Source organism: Crotalus tigris, unplaced genomic scaffold, assembly GCF_016545835.1.
Source record: "Crotalus tigris isolate CLP2741 ecotype Arizona unplaced genomic scaffold, ASM1654583v1 scf7180000017774.6281472, whole genome shotgun sequence".
NCBI classification, from domain to species: Eukaryota; Metazoa; Chordata; class Lepidosauria; order Squamata; family Viperidae; genus Crotalus; species Crotalus tigris.
Window position 1 is genome coordinate 2,115,602 of NW_024096625.1, and position 20,739 is coordinate 2,136,340.

At 38.5% G+C, this 20,739-nt stretch overlaps 1 protein-coding gene across 7 annotated transcripts in view; it reads right to left on the reverse strand.

Moving 5' to 3' along the window:
* CHN2 (chimerin 2) overlaps nucleotides 1–20,739 on the reverse strand; it is a 151,314-nt gene that overhangs the window by 47,331 nt on the left and 83,244 nt on the right. The window lies entirely within an intron of this gene.

Consider the following 20,739-nt stretch of genomic DNA (forward strand, 5'->3'; position numbering starts at 1 on the left):
GCACGCCTTAAACTGAAGCAAGACAAATGCAAAATACGACTCACTTCCACTGACTCCTTAGGCTTCAGAATTGATGCTCAGGACATTCATCCACCTGAGTCAAAACTTCAAGCGATTCAGCAGGCCCCAAGCCCCAAGTCCAAAAGTGAGCTGCAAGCTTTCTTGGGGCTCTTAAATTTCTATCACACAATTCTTCCACACAAGGCTGCAGTGGCAGAGCTGTTACACTGGCTCTTAGATAAACAAGCTCCATGGCAGTGGATTAAAATCTATGAAAGGAGTTTCAATGAGGTTAAGGCCTTGCTCTCTTCAAATGCTGTATTAGCGCATTTCAACGAGCAACTGCCTGCACATACGATGCATCTCCTTATGGGGTGGGAGCAGTACTTAGCCATCTGAAGGCTGATGGGACACAAGTCCCTGTGGCCTACTACTCAAGGACTCTGCAGAGTGGAATTACGCTCAGATTGACAGAGAAGCCTTGGCCATAGTGGCTGGCATAAAGAATTTCCATGATTTCTTATATGCCGCCATTTCACAGTCTACACAGACCATAAGCCTTTGCTGGGTTTGTTTACTACTAACAAACAGACACCACACATTATTTCTCCACGTATGCTGAGATGGTCCATTTTCCTGTCAGCATATGACTACACTCTAATTCACAAACCTGGAAAAGAAATGGGCCATGCAGATGGCCTCAGCAGATTACCTCTTAAACAGATAGAGGCAGATCCTGCTCTTGCTATCAACATTCTCTCCATTCAGGAGTTGTCTGAATCTCCCCTCAATGCTAGGGACGTGGCTGCAGAAACTGCCACTGATCACACGCTCACATGCGTGCTGATATGGGTCTTGTCAGGATGGCCTGATACATGTCCAAATACTGAGTTTCAAAGCTTCTGGCAAAGGAAGCACAAACTTTCCACTTTCAAGGGGTGCCTGTTATGGGGTAGTAGGGTAGTCATCCCAGCCCCACTGAGGTCTAGAATCTTGCTCTCTCTGCATGAGGGACATCCAGATATAGTAAGGATGAAAGCGCTTGCGCGCAGCCATTTCTGGTGGCCTGGACTCGATAAAGCCATCGAGACCCAGGTGCACGGGTGCCAAGTGTGCCAGCAGTCAAGGCCTGAAATGCCTCAGACCCCAGTAAATAGGTGGGAGGAAACACAAACCCCATGGTCATGGGTACATATAGATTATGCTGGGCCCTTTCTGGGGCAATTATTCCTTCTCCTCGTTGACAGCCATTCCACTACTACTGCCAGGACCATCCAGGTGTTGAGAGGAATTCTCGCCTCACACGGACTTCCAGATGTCCTGGTTTCAGATAATGGCCACCAATTTACCTCTTTTGAGTTCCAGGCTTTTCTTCAGGCCATCTTGATCTGGCATGCAACTTCTGCTCCCTTCCACCCATCTACAAACAGGCAAGCAGAGAAGATGGTGTGCACTACCAAAGATGCTCCCAAGAAACTGACTTATGGTAACTGGCATCACAGGTTAGCAGATTTCCTTCTTGCACACCGCACCACACCTTGCACAGCTACAGGGAAGAGCCCAGCAGAACTCCGCTGGGGTCACCGCCTCATCACCAAACTGGACAGGTTGCTCTCAGACCGGGTAGCTTCATAGGTGTCACAGCCGCGGGCACCTAGGAGACTTAAGGTGGGCAATCCAGTCTGGGCAACTATGGGCCTGGACATCTCTGGGTCACAGCAGTGGTATGCAAGGTCTCTGGGCCGTTGTCATACAAAGTGGCCTTGGATGATGGATGTGTCATCCGCAGACACATCGACCAACAGCGCTGGAGGCTTCACAGCAACACTTCTGCTCCTGGCTCTGCTCTGGGGGGGGGGAGGACCATAATCTGCATTCTGGTTCACAGTTTCCCAGTTCTAGTAGTGTCTCACAAGCTGCTGAGACTGCTGCTGAGGCTGTTCGGGGGTCATCCCGCACATCAGTTATTGCTCCAGACAGGGAGTCGCACCAGGGGTACCCACATAATCCAAATACTTCAGATAGTGCTCCAGACAGGGAGTCGCACTGGGAGTATCCACACAATTCAAATACAGCCCCAGACAAGGAATTCACCAGGGGCACTCACACAGTTCAGCTACTGCTCCAAAGAGGAAGTCTCCAGAAAGGAGGTTTGCCACGGAGGCTGCTCCTGACTCTGGCACCTCCGGCACGTACATGCGGGCTATGGGGTACTGGGGTATTTCCGCCACTCAGGCCACTCCAGCTGCTGGTTTTGGGCTCGAGGGACAGTGCTCCCAAGAGGGGTCCATTGAGGGGAATTCCACACCCCCCCCCCAAGGAACTCTGGCTTGGATTCAGAAGATCCAGCCAGTCAGCAGCTGGGTGGGTCACCTGGGTCCTTGAGGCATCAAAATCCTGGTCTGCCTAGCCTGGCAGGTGAGCAGGTAGGACAGGCACACCCACCAGCCATTAGAAGGTCACAGCGAGCCAAGTGCCCACCCAACCATTTTGGAGACTATGTGAGGTTTCTGTCAATGCAAAGGGAACCTTGCTAATCTGGAACAGGTTGCTGACTAACACTCAGTATAGAGTGTTATCTACCATATATGATTTTGGATGCATTTTTGTTTAGTTGAAATAATTATTGTGTACACATGCTCTGCCTGTGTGCAGGCCATTGTAACTCCACTATTCCCTGTCCCTTGAATAAATGTACCTATCTGTACAGCTAAGGTGTGTTTTATCTAGGGGGGAGGAGTGTTGTGTCCTGAGCCTGCTGAAGTATTAAGCAGGCTCAGAAATGTTGCAAACAGTCCCGGGCAAACCAAAAGCTGCCCGGGACCAGACTAGCTAGCGCCAGCCTTGTGCGCATGTGCAAGGCGCGAAATAGCCAGATTCCTATTGGTTGTTGCTGTCCGGGTTCAGGACGCTATAAAAGGCCTGCGTGCCTTTTGCTGTTTGCTTGGTTGTAAGAGGAAGATCAATAAAGAAGCTTGTTGTTCACAATGTGCCTTTGTGTGATGCCTGAATCCCCTGTATAGTTTGGGAATCATTTTATACCATATACTAAACAGAATTAGGGATTTCGAATTCTGTAGCTTTATAGATTTCTATAGTAAATATGTACATGAAATCATCCTGGAACACTGCATTGGGTCCCAGTACTCTGTTGGCAAAAAAAATTTCTACTGCATTCTTGGAAGAACATCTGATTATAATGTTCTTACTACCATGGTATTTTGGTTGTCTTCCTTGGAAAAAGAGAATTCTTCTGTAAATCATCTAAACCAGTGTTTAGCTGTAAATATTCAGAATATTTAGCAAGGGCCATGTTGGCTTAAGAATTCTAGGAACTGAAAACTATACATCTAGTATTTGTCATGGATGTCAAACAGTGATCTAAACCAATTCTCAAATTGCCAATTTATACTTCAATTTCTTACATTTTTGTTTCTTTTTATGTGTGAGAGAGCAGGCTGCCCAGAGCAGGCAAAGTTGAACCCTGTGCAGTGAAACATCTCTCTCTCTCTCTCTCTCTCTCTCTCTCTCTCTCTCTCTCTCTCTCTCTCTCTCTCTCTCTGTGTGTGTGTGTATGTGTGTGTGTGTAACAGGAACAGTAATAGTAGCAGCAGGAGGAGTAGCAGTAAGGATGAATAGAGAATGAGGAGTATTTAGTATTTCAGTATGAGAGTGCCTGTGTGTTTTTTGTAGAAATTGCATTGTTGTTGTTTTTTTGTGTCTTGAGCTCATCAAAATGGGTATGTTTAAAAAACCTGTGACATTCTGTGAAAGCTGTTGAAACAACACCAACAAAATATATTATTTTTTTGGAGCTAGCATCAATAATAGCAATAACCAGTACTGCAACATCTCAGATACATTTTTCATATATCTCTCAGTTCCTGAATATCTATTAGACAATCAGAACTTCACAAACTTTCTGAATAGTAACAATAAGCCTTCAGGATAACTGATTAATGGGGAAAAAAGTTCCACTCTGAGTTTTCCCACTTGGGGAAGAAGGACTGGAGATTCTCAATGTGTACTTTCAGCTGGACTGCCTTGGACAGCCAGCCAAAATGTATGGCTTGAATGACATCAATTAATTTGAACAACCGAATACACTTCCCTAACATGGCTGCTGCTATTTCAAGTGCTTCTGGTAAAATCTAGATTGAGAAAAGACCAATTATAAGCAGGCCCTTTCCAGTTTTCAGTTACAAGAACACAAACAGCTGGCAGAATGCACAGGTACTATATTAAAATGAATTCATTACATATTGTTGCATTAGAAGTAAATGTATAGTCATCATTATTCCAAAATAAGCTCATTATTTCAAAATAATATTATATTATCTTGGAACATCAGCACTAAGTTATGCTGTGGGCATTCTTTCTCCATAATATTAACAATGTTTATAGAAAGTCTTGGGTCTCAATGAAGGCTTCAAAGTCCTGATATTATTTTTATTTTAAATTTAAAAAGTAGTTTAATTTAATTTATTTAGTTTGTTGGATTTCTCCATGAAGGATGGATCTCTTATTACTATAGTAAAAGATATAAGAAACAACAGGGTGCCACATAAATCTTTTCTATGCTCCATTATATCTGGTACTACTTTGACATTAATATCCTTGTAAAACCTTCCAATTTCCAATCTACTATGCTCTGGTATAAAATGGGATATTTTGTAATCAAAATCACAATATACAGTATGTCAGTGATTTGTAACAAGGGAACAGATTTTTCCCCCAATTCTTTATGTATTTTGGAAATTAACTACAATCAATATTAAGCCCAGTCTTAATTTTCCTTAAAATACAAAGTATATGCTAGATTATGTATGCACAGGCATGATCCCATATGGTGAATATTATCTAATTTGTTAGTTATTATGCACAACTCCAGCAAAAAGATAAAAAGATGAAAGTTGCTTTAATAAATATCTGAACAGCTACTTTTTAGTAGTTGAGAATATGGGTTTCAGACTCAATAAAAGTTTCACCAATAGCTCAATATCATGTATACATTAATGCCTGGTATCTTCAGAATCGCCTTGCAGCGAGAGGGCACCAAACAAATTTAATAAATAAATATGTAAGTTTCTACATTAAAAAAAACTCAGAGAGCAACTCTAAAAGTAAGTTGTGGAACCAGATGAAATCCTTAGTGTGATGCATGATTAAGAGCAGAGTCATGTCTTATGATTTACATTTGTGGTTTCATTTTTGCTTTCCATGACTTTGGAAAGACAAATCTAATATAAACATTACTAGAAACAGAAATCATCACTGCTGTTCCCAGACTATGCAAGCTATGACTTCCAGTTGGTTTGTCTTTTAAGTTTTTATTTAAACCAAAGTAAACCATATTATCTTTAGTTATAGAAGTCATTAATGGTGAATTACTGAATCCAACAAAGCAACATTTGGATCTATGTTTATACAAATTAATTAATGTTCAAACATAAAGTAATTACAAAAAGCAGAAAATACTTTTATACTTGATACGTTAGAAAATAGCATATTTTATTCTAGAAACTCATTCATTTATATCTATAGTATAATTTAAATGCATTAATGAAAAATTGCAATTATTTAATAATTATACCTTTTAGATATAATTCTTGTAAGATTTTGTGGTATTTGTTGAAAATTTCAGGCAGTCTGGTCTGTGTTAGCAGGGTAAAAGTTACTCTATTATGACAGATAATTATCAATTTTTATCAATTATATACATAAAATCACTTCATTCTTACCTAGATTTATGCATATAACCTGAAGAAATATAAGGAACTCTCAGCTAATCGCAGAGTTATGAAAAAGATTTTTCCATAAAAATGTCATGTAAAGAACAGTTGCTGGAATTGCATATGTCTAGTTTAATGAAGAGAAGGACAAGGGGTGATATGATAGCAATATTCCAATATCTCAGGGGTTACCACAAGGAAAAGGGAGTCAAGTTATTGTCCAAAGCACCTGAAGGCAGGACAAGAAGTAACGGATGGAAACTAATTAAGGAGAGAAGCAACCTAGAACTAAGGAGAAATTTCCTGACAGTTAAAACAATTGATCAGTGGAACAATCTGCCTCCAGAAGTTGTGAATGCTCCAACACTGCAAGTTTTTAAGAAGAGACTGGAAAACCATTTGTCTGAAATGATATGGGGTTTCCTGCCTGAGCAGAGGGTTGGACTAGAAGACCTCCAAGGTCTCTTCCAACTCCATTATTATTATTATTATTATTATTATTACTATTACTATTATTACTATTATTATTATTATTACTATTATTATTCATTACACATGAACCTCAGTCAACTGAAGATTCAAATTGACTGGTGCTAATGGTTGATGAAAGATTGAGGGCAATAGAAGAAGGGGACGACAGAGAATGAGATGGCTGGATGGAGTCACTGGATGGAGTCACTGAAGCAGTAGGTATGAACTTAAATGGACTCCAGAATATGGTAGAGGACAGGAAGACCTGGAGGAACATTGTCCATGGGTCGCGATGGGTCGGACACGACTTCGCAATTAACAACAACAACAACAACAACAGCATCCTAGGTATCAACCAAGTACCTCCTTAAAATGTAAGACGTTCCGAGTAGCACAGTTTTTGTAGCATTGCTGGAGTTATGGCAGGAAGCTGCAGTTTCTTGAAATATTTTGCAAAGTTTTTGGACATAGTTCCCAGTGCCCCGATGACAATGGGTATCACTGTTACACATTTCATCCATAATCGCGCAGTTTCGATGGCCAGGTCACGATATTCATAATTTTTTCCAGTTCTTTTTCTTTGACTCTGGCATCTCCTGGTACAATGATATCAATCAGCTGTACGCTTTGGTTCTCTACAACTGCGATATCTGGCGTGTTGTGTTTCAAATAGCGATCTGTCTGTATTCGAAAGTCCCACAAGATCTTTTTTTTAAGAAAAGTTTTTATTTTTCAATCATCAATTACATAAACAAAAAAGAAGAAATTTCACATTTGACAAAGTAAAATAAATACACCTAGATGTCGCTTGCCCATCCCCCCCAAACTGCATCCGCCCTCTCTTACACTCTCCCTTACTTCCCTCCTCCTTCTCCCTCCCCTCCCATCCCCTCTCTCTCCCCTCCCCCTCTCCTCTCACCATCCTACTTCCTCCCTAACCTTTCTCCTCCTCTCTCATCCCTCTTCGGATACAGTACCGAGGAAATGCCCAAGCAACATCTCTCTCATAAGTTATCCCTTATTATCTTACTTTAATCCTATCCTCTAGCCTACTTACCCCCCCACCCCAACCCCCCTCCCTCCCACTCCCAAAGACCCACCCACCCCCAACCCTCCCCCCCACTTCCCAGAGCTTGGCACAGGGTTTTCAAACATATTAAACAAAATCTACTTAACTTTAACTAATGCAAACTAAATCTAACTAAACCTATCCAACTATACAAATAACAAAATCAGTAAGTTACTTTAACTCAGATACAAAACAAATTTAAACAAATTAAAGAAAATCAACTATCAAAATCAAATAAACAATTCCAAATTTAAAACAAAAATTATTCATGATCAAGACAATACTTTTAATCATATCTACTCTAATCATAATTTACCCATTAAATCCCATATTTATTTTAACTTTAACTAATACAAACTAAATCTCAATAAGTACTTTAACTCAGATACAAAACAAATTTTTTTTAAAAAAACAAATTTAAACAAATTAAAGAAAATAAACTATAAAAATCAAATAAACAATTCCAAATTTAAAACAAAAATTATTCATAATCCAAACAATACTTTTAATCATATCTGCTCTAATCATAATTTACCCGTTAAATCCCATATTTATTCTTCATATAATTTATCCACCTTCTCCACACCGAGATGTGTATTTCTTTTAAACAATATAAACTTGGCTCTTGACTCTTTCCCCCCCAAACCCAAATAAATTTTCTTAATAACCTTTTCTCCCAAATCAAAACCTTACAGCTTCTTATCCACTTTTAATATATCATAATGTATCATAGGTACTCTCAAATATTAAATCACCAAATTAAAACCTATCAACTCTTCTCTCGAACGGAGATCATAATTTTAAGCTTTTAAACTTTCCCCTAAACAGCAAAAAATTAAATTTATATATTATTAAAAATTATAATAAGTACTCTCAGATATTAAATCACTAAATTAAAACCTATCAAGTCTTCTCCCAAGCAGAGATCATAATTTTAAACTTTCCCCTAAATAACAAAGATTTAACAAAACTCTTTATAACTAGCCGGCTGGTATTCCAACTTCTCCTTCTATTATCTATTGCTTAGAAAATGACGAAGAACCTTCTGCTGTTCCTTTATTTTATTTCTAAAAGCTGCACGAGTCATGCCCAATTTCTTTGATGAATCTTCTGTTAAGGAGGACTGCTGCAAAGGTTCAACCTGCATATTTTCTTCAATCAGCTGCTCTTCCAGCTTTTCTTCCACCTTTATTTTACTTCTAAAAGCTCCACAAGTACTCAATTTCATTAATGAATCTTCTGTCAAGAGAGATTGTTGCAAAGGTTTAACCTGCATATCTTCTATTGGTTGCTCTTCCAACTTTTCTTCTAATATCTCAGCTGTAGGTAATAAAGAGCCCGCCTTCAAAACAGAAGTGTAAAAATCTTTCGCTTTTAAAATTGTATCAAGTCTGTAACGTGTCTCCGCATAATTCACCACCATTCCAGCCGGTATCTCCCATCGGAAACAAATCTGTTGCCTCTTAAGCTCATCAGCCAGAAAAGCAAAATGCTTTCTTACTTTGAGAATTCTTGAAGGTAGTTCTTTCAGAAGTATAACAACCTGGGCTGCAATTTGAAATCTCTGCTTGTAAAAGGCTTGTAAAATTTTATTACGAAGTGATCTACTAAAAAAATAAATAACCACATCTCGTGGCAGATTCCTCTGTCTTGCAGCCCTTGAATTAACCCTAAAACCTTTTTCTGTCTCTCTCAATATTTCTTCAGGCTCGGATTCCAAAATAAGAGCTATATCCTTTGTAACCACTTGTCTCAAATCTTCTTGATTATTTTCCTGCATTCCCCTTATTCTTAAAGCAAACTCCATACTTCTGTATTGTAACATAGTAATTTCATCCTGAATTATTTCCACCTTATTTTCTATTTTATCTTCCAATTTTTCAGAATTTTCTACAGCAACATCAATACGCTGATCCAAACGATCTATGTGATCAGCAAACTTCTGAAACACAGACGCTATATCTTCTCTCAATTTCCTAAATTTATTTTCAATAATTTCACTTATCTCTTTTTCAATCCGTTGTACACTATCTTCCAAAGCGTCCTGTAAGTCTTTAGGTAAAACTGCTGGTAAAGCTGAAAAAAGTGGTGGAAATTTAGACTCAACTTGCTGAGCTGTCTGCATTACTGAAGAGGAGATTGAGGCTTTAGAAACAAAAGCTCCAAAATGCTTTGAAGCCATCTTAAAAAAGAAAAAACTCTTAAAATCTTATAAAACCTTTAACAAAGAGAGAGAGAGAGAAAAAAGGAAACAAAAGGAGGGGAAAAAAGACAAAAGCCCCCTGTATATATGAAAAAAAAAGAAAGCTGTTACATTGTTTCAAATTGAAGTTCCGGTCCTTTCACTCTTAAAAACAACATCTCAGCGCCATTTTTCACCCCTCTCAAATAAGAAAAGAGAGAAGATGAAATCTTTTCCAGAGTTAAAGTCTCAAAATAATCACAGATATAATCTCCCTGGTTTCTGTTTTTTTTAATTTCCATTGTGTAGTTATGGTTACAAACTTATGTGGTTGCAGGTAATCACACTTACCTAGAAATATGCAAATGATTGTACTGTTAAATAGTTAAAGTGATTTTCTTAAGATTTATTTCAGATTGGACTAGAAGACCTCAAATGTCCCTTCAAGCTCTTTCTGCTTTAAATTTTACTCACAAGTTCATTTTGAAAGCAGATGTGTAAGCAGCGTCTGGCTTTGCCCCCCCCCAAAAAAAATTAGAGCAAAGGCATCCTGGAATGTGGAGAACACCTCAGACTCCGTGGGAGCTCTCACCCTCCAACCACCAAAGAAAAAAAAACTTTGGGGTCTCTCAGGGAGCCCTGCCACTATCCGAGGGAAACTCATCTCCTCCCCTTCGCCCAGGGAGAGAGATTCCAAGCCGCGAGACGGCTGTTGCTCGCTGTCTCAGCTGGCTTTGACACATTCCAGGGCGGACGGCTGAAAACAGCCGCCATCGGCGCCGCCGTCACTGGAAGCCGAAAGTCCCACAAGATCTTATTATTATTATTATTATTTAGCATTCAGATTCTCAACGATCTTGAACTGATACGTGCTGTTTTGATATTAGCAAGATCACTAAAATATTTTTCAAGAAACATCAGTTGGAATTGCACTCTCTTATTTCGTGGTCTCAAATGAGAGAATACCCAAGCAGATTGCATTTCTCAAAATAAAATAATGAAAAAAGGTAGTTAGAAATACAGAATTTTGTTTTAATGAAGTAGCAGTTAATAACCTCAGATAAGGCAATTGTATATAACATTTTATCTACAGTGTCAGGCAATTGTAGATATCATTTTATCATGATTTAAGGATCCATAATGTGACTCACATTATTTTAAATAGAATAATGATGACCTCAAGAATTACATTCCCGGGTTTTTTATTTATTATTCCTGACACTCAAATTCCTGACACTCAGCTTGTGACATATGCAGTGAGATTATTGGATTTTCTGTTCATTTTGCTTTATCATTTGCTTTGTGTGAACTGACACCAAGAAAACTGATATGATGATTCAATGGAAAACAAAATTTTAGAATTTGAAAACATGTTTTTTTAATTTCCATTGTGTAGTTATGGTTACAAACTTATGTGGTTGCAGGTAATCACACTTACCTAGAAATATGCAAATGATTGTACTGTTAAATAGTTAAAGTGATTTTCTTAAGATTTATTTCAGATTGGACTAGAAGACCTCAAATGTCCCTTCAAGCTCTATGATTAAATATATAGGAATACATGATGACAAATACATAATTAGCGATCTGCAATTTTGGTTTAAATGAGTAGATCTGTATATCTCATTATAAGTAAGGAATAATACAGGAAACCAGAAGTTTAAGTTTTAAAGCTTTCCCTACAGTTTTCATGTGTTATCATTAAGTTTTAAAGTTGTTTTAAAGCTTTCATTACACTTTTCACCTGACACCTTTTTCAACTGGCAGGCAAGCATGGCATCAATTTTTTGGTAATCAAAAGAGTATAGAAGAGATACAAAAAAGAATCCGTGGGTCAATTTCAAAGTTTTTTCAGTTCCATACATATAATTTATTTCCAATCTCTTATATATGCAATATATGCTGATCAATATTTGGAACAAATGGAAACAAAGATGAAAAAGTAGTGATATATTAGAAATTGTTGGTTAATTATTTTAAAATGCAAGAATGGTGGGAGAGCTTTTCTTTATAAAGAGTTCTGTAACTCACTACTGCATATATTCTTTTGATTTCAGAAATGTAGAGTACCGCAAATATTATGCTACAACAAAGCTATATGTTCAAGAACAAAATCCATAATTTGTTCAAACCAAGATTGATCTCTAATGTATTTATCCATCCCTTCCCAAAATGTAGATTTTAATAAGCATATAGTTTATTGTTCTCCACTATATATTAACAAGCTAAGGTCATAATACTGTATGACCTTGAAACAGGAACTCTCTTTGACATTTTAAATTTAGAGTAAATAATTTTGCAACTTGCTATGTGGCGTATTTCTCCCCAAGGAAATATATCACACAGGATGTACAATATGGAAAATAGAGAAATTGCTCCCCAGAAGGAGGCTATGTGGAACTCATGTAAAATCCAATACATGGCAACATGACATAATATAACATAAATCTCTCTCTCTGCTCTGAGAGCTTAACAGAAGTGGACTATACCAACCATTCTGAAAGAGCCACAAATGGTTTCTGGTAATAAGATGGTTTTGATCATCTTCATCATTATTATTTTTAACCATTTTTATATATAATTCAAGACAGCAAACATAGCTAATACAGTACTTCTATCTATATTCTCCACAACAACAAATCTGTGGGTTGGGCTGGATGAGTCACTGGCCCAAAGTGATCTAGCAGTTATTCATGTCTAAGGCAGGATTTGAAGTCAGAGCCTCCTGGTTTCTAACCTGATGCCTTAACCATTAGACCAAACTAACTCTCTCTTATCAAACTTGGAAACTGTCCTATCTGTAAACAAATCACTAGCCTACAAGGACAGATCATTTACCTAGGGTCTGTAATCCGTGCTCTTCGGGCAGAAATTAGGTGTCCAGTTCAGCCCCTCTACTCTAGTAAGCCTCCCTGCTATCAGCCCCCTTTACCACAAAGATCCTGCAGGAAAAGGGCAGTGTGGACAACCGTGGGATCTGGCAGGGTGAGAGCTGTGAACCATAAACACAAAGCTTTCGCTGTGTCCCTGCACAACAGCTACAGTGCTCTTGCTGACCTTAATAGGGACATTAAGGAGACTGGTAAAGGTATTTGTGAAGATAACTCAAATAAGCAGGGGATTGTGGTCCGAGATGAAGAACTAGATTTTGATAGGGAGAAGTGTGAATCAGGTATTGCACATCAGTCATGCAAGAATAGAAAGGCTCCCAAAAAGAGAAGCTACCTTCTGGTAGGTGATTCAATTATAAGGGATGTAAATTTAGGAAAGGACACAGAGGCTTTGAAAGAGGTCAGGTGTCTTCCAGGTGCTACTGCCAGTAGGGACAAGAAGCGTATTTCTAAAATAATCAAGAATGGCAGCAAGGACTGTGATGTGGAGGCTATTGTACACCTTGGCACTAATGATCTGTCCCAAAAAGATGTACTCTCTGTGCAGAATGATTTCCAGAGCTTGGGGAAGGAACTTAGCAGAATAGGCTGTAGGCTTACTTTCTCAGAGGTTTTACCAGTGTATAAGGAGCAAAACGGAAAAGGCCAGCGCATAGCACAATTCAATATGTGGCTAAAGGAATGGTGTAAAGGGGAAGGCTTTGGATATATTAGTCACGATGTCAGTAGCTGGTCCAATCAAAAGATGTACAAAAGAGATGGTTTGCATCCATCAAAAAAAGGGACTGAGTTACTCGGCTATAAATTCACAGATTTTCTGGAGGGAAATTTAAACTAAACAGCGGGGACAGGGAGTTAATTGATACGGAACAACCCTGTCCCCGGCAATTTAAAAACTATAGGGCTATCAGTGCATGTAGCACAGATGTGTGTGTGGACAAGAATACCAACCTTGCTACCAATCAAAATGAAGCCTCTAATAGCGAGTGCCATATAAAGTGCACTAACCAAATAGGTGGTAAGACAATAGGGGAACTCAGGCACCACACAGGTTATGTAGAAAGGAAACACAGGGCCACCCACAAAGGACTCAAATGTTTATACACCAATGCACAAAGTATGAACAGCAAACAGGGTGAACTAGAAATTCAGGTTAATGAGGGCAGATACGATATTGTTGCCATTACGGAAACATGGTGGGATGAAACTCACACATGGAACACACAGCTAGAGGGATTTAAATTATTTAAAAGAAACAGACCAAATAAAAGAGGAGGTGGAGTTGCTCTCTATATAAGAAATAACTACATCTTCACAGAAATAGAGTACAACAATGATAAAAACTGTCTTGAATGCATTTGGGTCAATATAAAAGGGGGGGGAAATGACATTGCCATAGGTGTATACTACAGACCACCCAACCAAACAGAGGAAATAGATGAACTTTTTGCTAGTCAGCTAACTAAGGTATGTAGGAAGCACATCACAATAGTAATGGGGGACTTTAACTACCCTGACATCAACTGGGAGACAAACTCCGCACCAAGTGGAAGATCAAACAGGTTCCTGGCAAACCTAGCAGACAACTTTGTCTCCCAAAAAGTAGAGAATGGAACTAGGGGATTAGCCATTTTGGATCTAATTCTCACTAACAGAGATGAAATGATAGACGGTGTTGGAGCCATAGGAACCCTGGGAGGAAGTGATCATGCAATATTAGAATTCAACATTATAGAAGCACAACCAATAGAACACAGTCAAACTAGAGTCTTGGACTTCAAGAGAGCTAATTTCAATAAACTTAGAGAGGGCTTGGGAAGGATTCCATGGATGAGAATCCTCAAGGGGAAAACAACTCAAGAAGCTTGGGAAATTTTGAAAAATGAGATAATAAAAGCACAGTCTAGCACAATACCAACAAAGAGGAAAAATAACAGCTCTCAAAAGAAACCAGCATGGCTGCATAAAGAACTCTCTGACAAATTGAAAGATAAAAAGGACAAGTATAGAAAGTGGAAAGAGGGGAACATAACTAAGTCAGAATATCAGCAAATAGCCCGAGCCTGCAAAGATGAAGTGAAGAAAGCCAAGGCTCAAAATGAACTAAGGCTTGCGACCAAAGTCAAAAATAACAAAAAAAGCTTCTTTCAACATGTAAAAAACAAGAAAAAAGTGAAGGAAATGATTGGTCCATTAGTGGGTGGAAGTGGCAAGAAGGTGACAAGCAACAGGGAGAAAGCAGAACTATTTAACTCATTTTTTGCATCTGTCTTTACACAAAGGGAAAAAACAGACCAACCTATCAAAAATAGTGCCACAAAAAACAAAACAGAAACACAAGTTAAGATAGGCAAGAAAATCGTTAGTGAGCACCTGTCCAGCCTAGATGAGTTCAAATCGCCAGGACCAGACGGATTACACCCCAGAGTTCTCAAGGAACTGGCAGATGTGATATCGGAGCCACTGAACTATATTTTTCAAAGATCCTGGAACACAGGGGAACTACCAGAGGACTGGAAAAGAGCTGATGTAGTTCCCATCCTCAAAAAAGGAAAAAAAATGGATCCAGGAAATTACAGACCTATCAGCCTGACCTCAATACCTGGGAAGATCCTGGAAAAGATAATCAAACAACGAATCAACGAACACCTAGAGGCAAACAAAGTCATTACTAAAAGCCAACATGGGTTTGTCAAAAATAGATCATGCCAGACAAATCTTATTGCATTCTTTGACCAAGTGACAAAATTAGTGGATCAGAGGAATGCTGTGGACATAATTTACTTGGACTTCAGTAAGGCATTTGATAAAGTAGATCACAACCTACTACTTGACAAGATAGAAAAATGTGGGGTAGACAGAACCACCACCAGATGGATCCGTAGCTGGCTGACCGGCCGTACTCAGCGAGTGGTCCTCAATGGAACTGCATCTATATGGAGGGAAGTGTGTAGTGGGGTGCCCCAGGGCTCTGTTCTGGGCCCAGTACTCTTCAACATCTTCATCAACGATTTGGATGAAGGGATAGATGGGGAACTCATCAAATTTGCAGATGACACCAAGCTGGCAGGAATAGCCAACACTCCAGAAGACAGGCTTCAGATACAGAAGGATCTGGACAGACTTGAACACTGGGCACTAACTAACAAAATGAAATTCAATGGTGAAAAAAGCAAGGTTCTACATTTAGGCAAGAAAAACCAAATGCACAAGTACAGCATAGGTGGCACCATGCTCAATAGTAGTAACTGTGAGAGGGACCTCGGAGTCCTAGTAGACAATCACTTAAATATGAGCCAGCAGTGTGCTGCAGCTGCCAAAAAGGCCAACACAGTGCTAGGCTGCATTAACAGAGGGATAGAATCAAGATCACGTGAAGTATTAATACCACTCTTCAATGCCTTGGTAAGGCCACACTTGGAATACTGCATCCAGTTTTGGTCACCACGATGTAAAAAAGATGTTGAGACTCTAGAAAGAGTACAGAGAAGAGCAACAAAGATGATTAGGGGACTGGAGGCTAAAACATATAAGGAACGGTTGCGAGAATTGGGTATGTCTAGTTTAACGAAGAGAAGGACAAGGGGGGACATGATAGCAGTATTCCAATATCTCAGGGGCTGCCATAAAGAAGAGGGAATTAAGCTATTTTCCAAAGCACCTGAAGGCAGGACAAGAAGCAACGGGTGGAAACTCATCAAGGAGAGAAGCAACCTAGAACTAAGGAGAAACTTCCTGACAGTGAGAACAATTAATCAGTGGAACAGCTTGCCTCCAGAAGCAGTAAATGCTCCAACACTGGAAGTTTTTAAGAAGAGACTGGACAGCCATTTGTCCGAAATAGCGTAGGGTTTCCTGCCCGAGCAGGGGGTTGGACTAGATGACCTCCAAGGTCCCTTCCAACTTTACTACTATTATGATTTGACATCCATAACAATATGGCATTATCATGATTTAATCCTGAAACCATCTAATCTAGAGATCAAATATGGTATTTTTCAAGTTATTTTATTTTCATGGAGTTGCATATATTCTGATTGAAGGGTTCTGGAACAAAGGGAAATTGTTTAGTCTGACTGTTGCTTTCTTGCTTTTTGTAATCAGCTTTTGCACCAGGGAAATCTCATGCAAGTGTAGGAAACGTGTACATGGATGGGATATACTGAAGGAGGGAATAAGGGAGTATACAGGAATGATTGATGTCTTTCTTATGATGTAATGGCTCTGTTGCCTGATTCTCATTAGCTAACAAAGTTTATAAAACAATGCTACCAACTTTCTAATGCGTGGCACTTCTGGATGGAACTCGGCCAGTGTTCCCAATTGTTGGCCACCCAACTGCTTAATTTGATCAAATAAAGTGCTGCTTGATCAAGAAGTCTCTGCTTGGGTTATCTGATTAGACTGATATGTTATCTCAAGTTCAAGTAAGGGACTGGAACCTTACATGATATTAATCTGATCAAACAAATATTGCCCTGGTTTTATTTTCTTGTTTTATACTAATTGAACTTATCTTTGTTACTTTTTCCCTTTTTTGCTTTTCTTTTTCATTTGGAAATTATTTCTTGAACTTTTTATGAAATTCTTCTACCTACCAGTTTGACAGTACTAATAACCAACAGAAGAAAAAAGAATCGTATTTCCCCAATTTCCAATGCCAATGACACTAGTTCCATCAGTTTGAGACCAACTTGATAGTTCATCTATTCATTATTGCTGCTTCTTATTCCAAAAATCCTAATTTATCACAGTATGCAAATGTTTCTGCAAAGAAATATTATGTGCAAATCTTTATTTTGGATACTATGTTTTTTTCTAGCTCTATACAAGTGGTTCCAATTCAAAGATGCCATTGATCTCTTCTAGAAATACCTTAAAATATGACTCTGTTAGTAAATATATGACTCTATATAGCTAAAAAAAGAGGTTATTTGATGAGATATCTGCATTTTTTTAACATCGGCTTTCTCCATTATCGAATCAAATCAAATCGAATAGAATAGAATAGAATAGAATAGAATAGAACAGCTTTATTTGCCCAAGTGTGATTGGACACACAAGGAATTTGCCTCTGGTGCATAAACTCTCATCGTACACACAAACAACAAAGTAATATAATCATAAAAATACCAATAGGAGAAGGAAGTAGAAAACCATTAGAAGGATAATAATAATAATAATACGGCCATAGTACATGGGCAACCAAAACAAAAGAAAAAAAAAGCAACCTACCACCCAATAAAGTGCAATGAGGATTGTAGACATTGAAATCACAATAAAAGGATGATGATGGAGAATCCTTAAAAAATGAATAAAGATAACAAAAGAGATAAAAGAAAAGGAAGACACAGAATACTATATAACATGGAACAAGTGGTATGACTGGTTGGAGATTAGAAATAATAGAGGAAAATAAATATGTAAAAATCAAAAGTGAAAATATGTGTATAATAATAATATGAATTATTCTTAGTAAGAAGTAGAATATGAAGGAAGAAAAATGTAAATAAGAAACAACGGGACAGTAAGGACAAATATTCTAAAGAAGAATAAAGGGGGGAAATGTAAATAATAGAAGATTACCGTTACATAATCACTGTTAAAAAGGGGGGGAGGAGTATATACTGTGTGTGTATGTGTGTTATGTTTTGCTTTATTTTCTTTTGTTTTGTTGGTTAAAAATAAAATAAAATAAAAAGAGAAAGCAAAAAATTAATAAAGAATTTCCTATATGGTGCTAAGCATATAAGCATATAACAGTATAATATGATCCACACTACTGCAAAACTGACCAGCAGTCAAGTTATAGCTAGTAGAGAATCAAACTGAAATATGATATATAGTTATTAATACATACACATTTTCCTACTGTATATTGTATATTGTATTTTTTCATTTCTCTTTTTAACAATGAGTAGATGGTAAGGGCATTTTATTCTGTTTTATTATCTAGATTACTAATTTTAATGTAGATATAGCCTGAGCAAAGCTTTCAGCATATTTGAATTTTTAGCATATTTAATATTGTCTTTTAGCCATTTTTGTTTAATTACTCTGGCATTGTCCATTTTGCTTTTGGATATTTTGAATATTTGAATACTAATTTTCTTGTGCTGGTTAATTACCACAATAAAGTTAAACAAATGAAGTTGGAGGCCATATAACTCAAATTTGAGGAAAGAAACTCTCAACTAAGTAAAAGGTAAAGGTAAGATTTCCCCTGCCCAGCCATGTGTAACTCTAGGGCACAGGTCGGCAACCTGCGGCTCCGGAGCCGCATGCGGCTCTTTGAGCCTTCCCTGTGGCTCCCAGCCTCTGCGCTTCCCTGCTCCTCTCTCTCTCTCTCTCTCTCTCTCTCTCTCTCTCTCTCTGTGTGTGTGTGTGTGTGTGTGTGTGTGTGTGTGTGTGTAAAAGAGAGTGCAGGAAGCAGGAAGCAGGAAGGGCAGGAGAGAGCTAGCTAGCCCAGCTAGGCTGACTCAGGAATTCTGGGAGTTGAAGTCCATGAGTCATAAAAGAGATGAGATTGCTTACCCCTGAGCTTGTTGGACAACAGGTTGAAGCTTGCCAGGTGAGCAGCAGATAGGGGGGGGGGGAGAGAGAGAGAGAGAGAAAGAAAGAGAGTGGGGGAAGAGGAGTGGCAGGCCAAGGGCAGATAGAGAGGGAGGGAGGGAGGGAGAGAGACAGAGAGAGAGAGAGACCCTTTTGACATCTAAAATGAAGATAACACTGCATATATCCTTTTTTTACCTGTGTGTATATATAATTTTATTCTCTTAAAGCATTCTCTTGGTGATCATTGTTTTAATAGTATGGATATTCCCAAGAGTCATATTTGTACTTTTATTTTTAATGTGTGTGTGTGTGTGTGTGTATGTGTGTGTGTGTATGTATGTATGTATGTATGTATGTATATATAATAAAGGTAAAAAAAGGATATATGCAGTGTTATCTTCATTTTAGATATCAAAAGGGTTTTGCGGCTCCCGGTCCAAGTGGCTCTTTGAGTGTTTTGGGTTGCCTACCCCTGCTCTAGGGGATGGTGCTTGTCTCTGTTTCCTAGCCGAGGGAGCCAGCATTATCTGAAGACACTTCCGTGATCAAATGGCCAGTATGACTATATGCTGAGGTGCATAGAATGCTGATCCTTCCTACCAAAGTAGTACCTATTTATCTAGTTGCATTTGCATGCTTTCAAACTGCAGGATTGAGGCAAGTAATGGGAGTCACCTGTCATGTAGTGCTTGGGTCTAGATCTGCCAACCATTGGGTTGACAGCACAGCGTCTTAATGTTTAGGCCACCATATCCTCTTCTCAATAAGTACAGCTATATAATTGCAGTTGATTGTGAATAAGAAAATACGCTACCTACATTTCACTAGAAATCATTTCACAGATATAGCCAATATGCTCTTTGCATAAATAGTGGATGGCATCTATGTCAAGGAAGGCTTTCTTACAAATCCATCTTATGTACCAGATCCAGCCTTTCCTGGCTCTGAAAGCTTTGTTCACTGTCATTCATGCTCTGGGCACCTCCTGTTTGGAATACTGCAATGCACTCTTCATGGGACTAGTCTTGAGTAATATTCAAAACTTCAACTAGTCCAGAATGCAGTGGCTAGTATAGTTTTGAATACAGTACCTTGTCTGTAACATATCCATATCAGAAATTGCATTGGTTATTAGTATGCTTTCAGAATAAATCAAGGTGCTAGTTGTTATTTTTAAACCCTTGTATGTTTCAAGACCTGAATATCTATAATACCATTTACTCCTAGTGGGATCTGTTCATCCATTAATTTATGGCAGAGAATACTCTTTTTGGATTTTCACCTTCAAAAAGTTTCATCGGGAGATCGGGTGTTCTTGGTTCTGGTTGTTCTCTGGAACAGGATTTCCCCTGACATCAGACAGGATCTGATTTTTCCAGCCTTCTACAAATACAGCTTTTTCAGCTGACCTCTAAAATATATTTACTTCCCTCCTGCTTGGTGAAAGACTTCAAAGAATCAATTACAGGCAGTCCTCAGTTTAAGAATGCCTAAGAACAAGCCCTAGATACAAATGGGCTGCCAATGATTAAAAATGGCAGACAGCGTTCTCCTTCCTCAAGCCAATGAATTGCTGAAATTATCATGTATCAAATTTGTTCAGTCTAGGTTTTTAATGGACTTATATACTGTTCCAGTCATATTGACTCTGAGTCATATAGACATGTAGTAATAGGATATTACATATATTTGTGTTTGTGCATGTGTGTGTGTGTGTATGTGTGTCTGTAAATACTCAGAGTCAGTTATAACTGGAACAGCATATAAGTCCATTAAACAGCCAGACTGCACAGTTCTGATCCATGAGAATTCAGTGAAGGAAAGACAGAACTAATGATA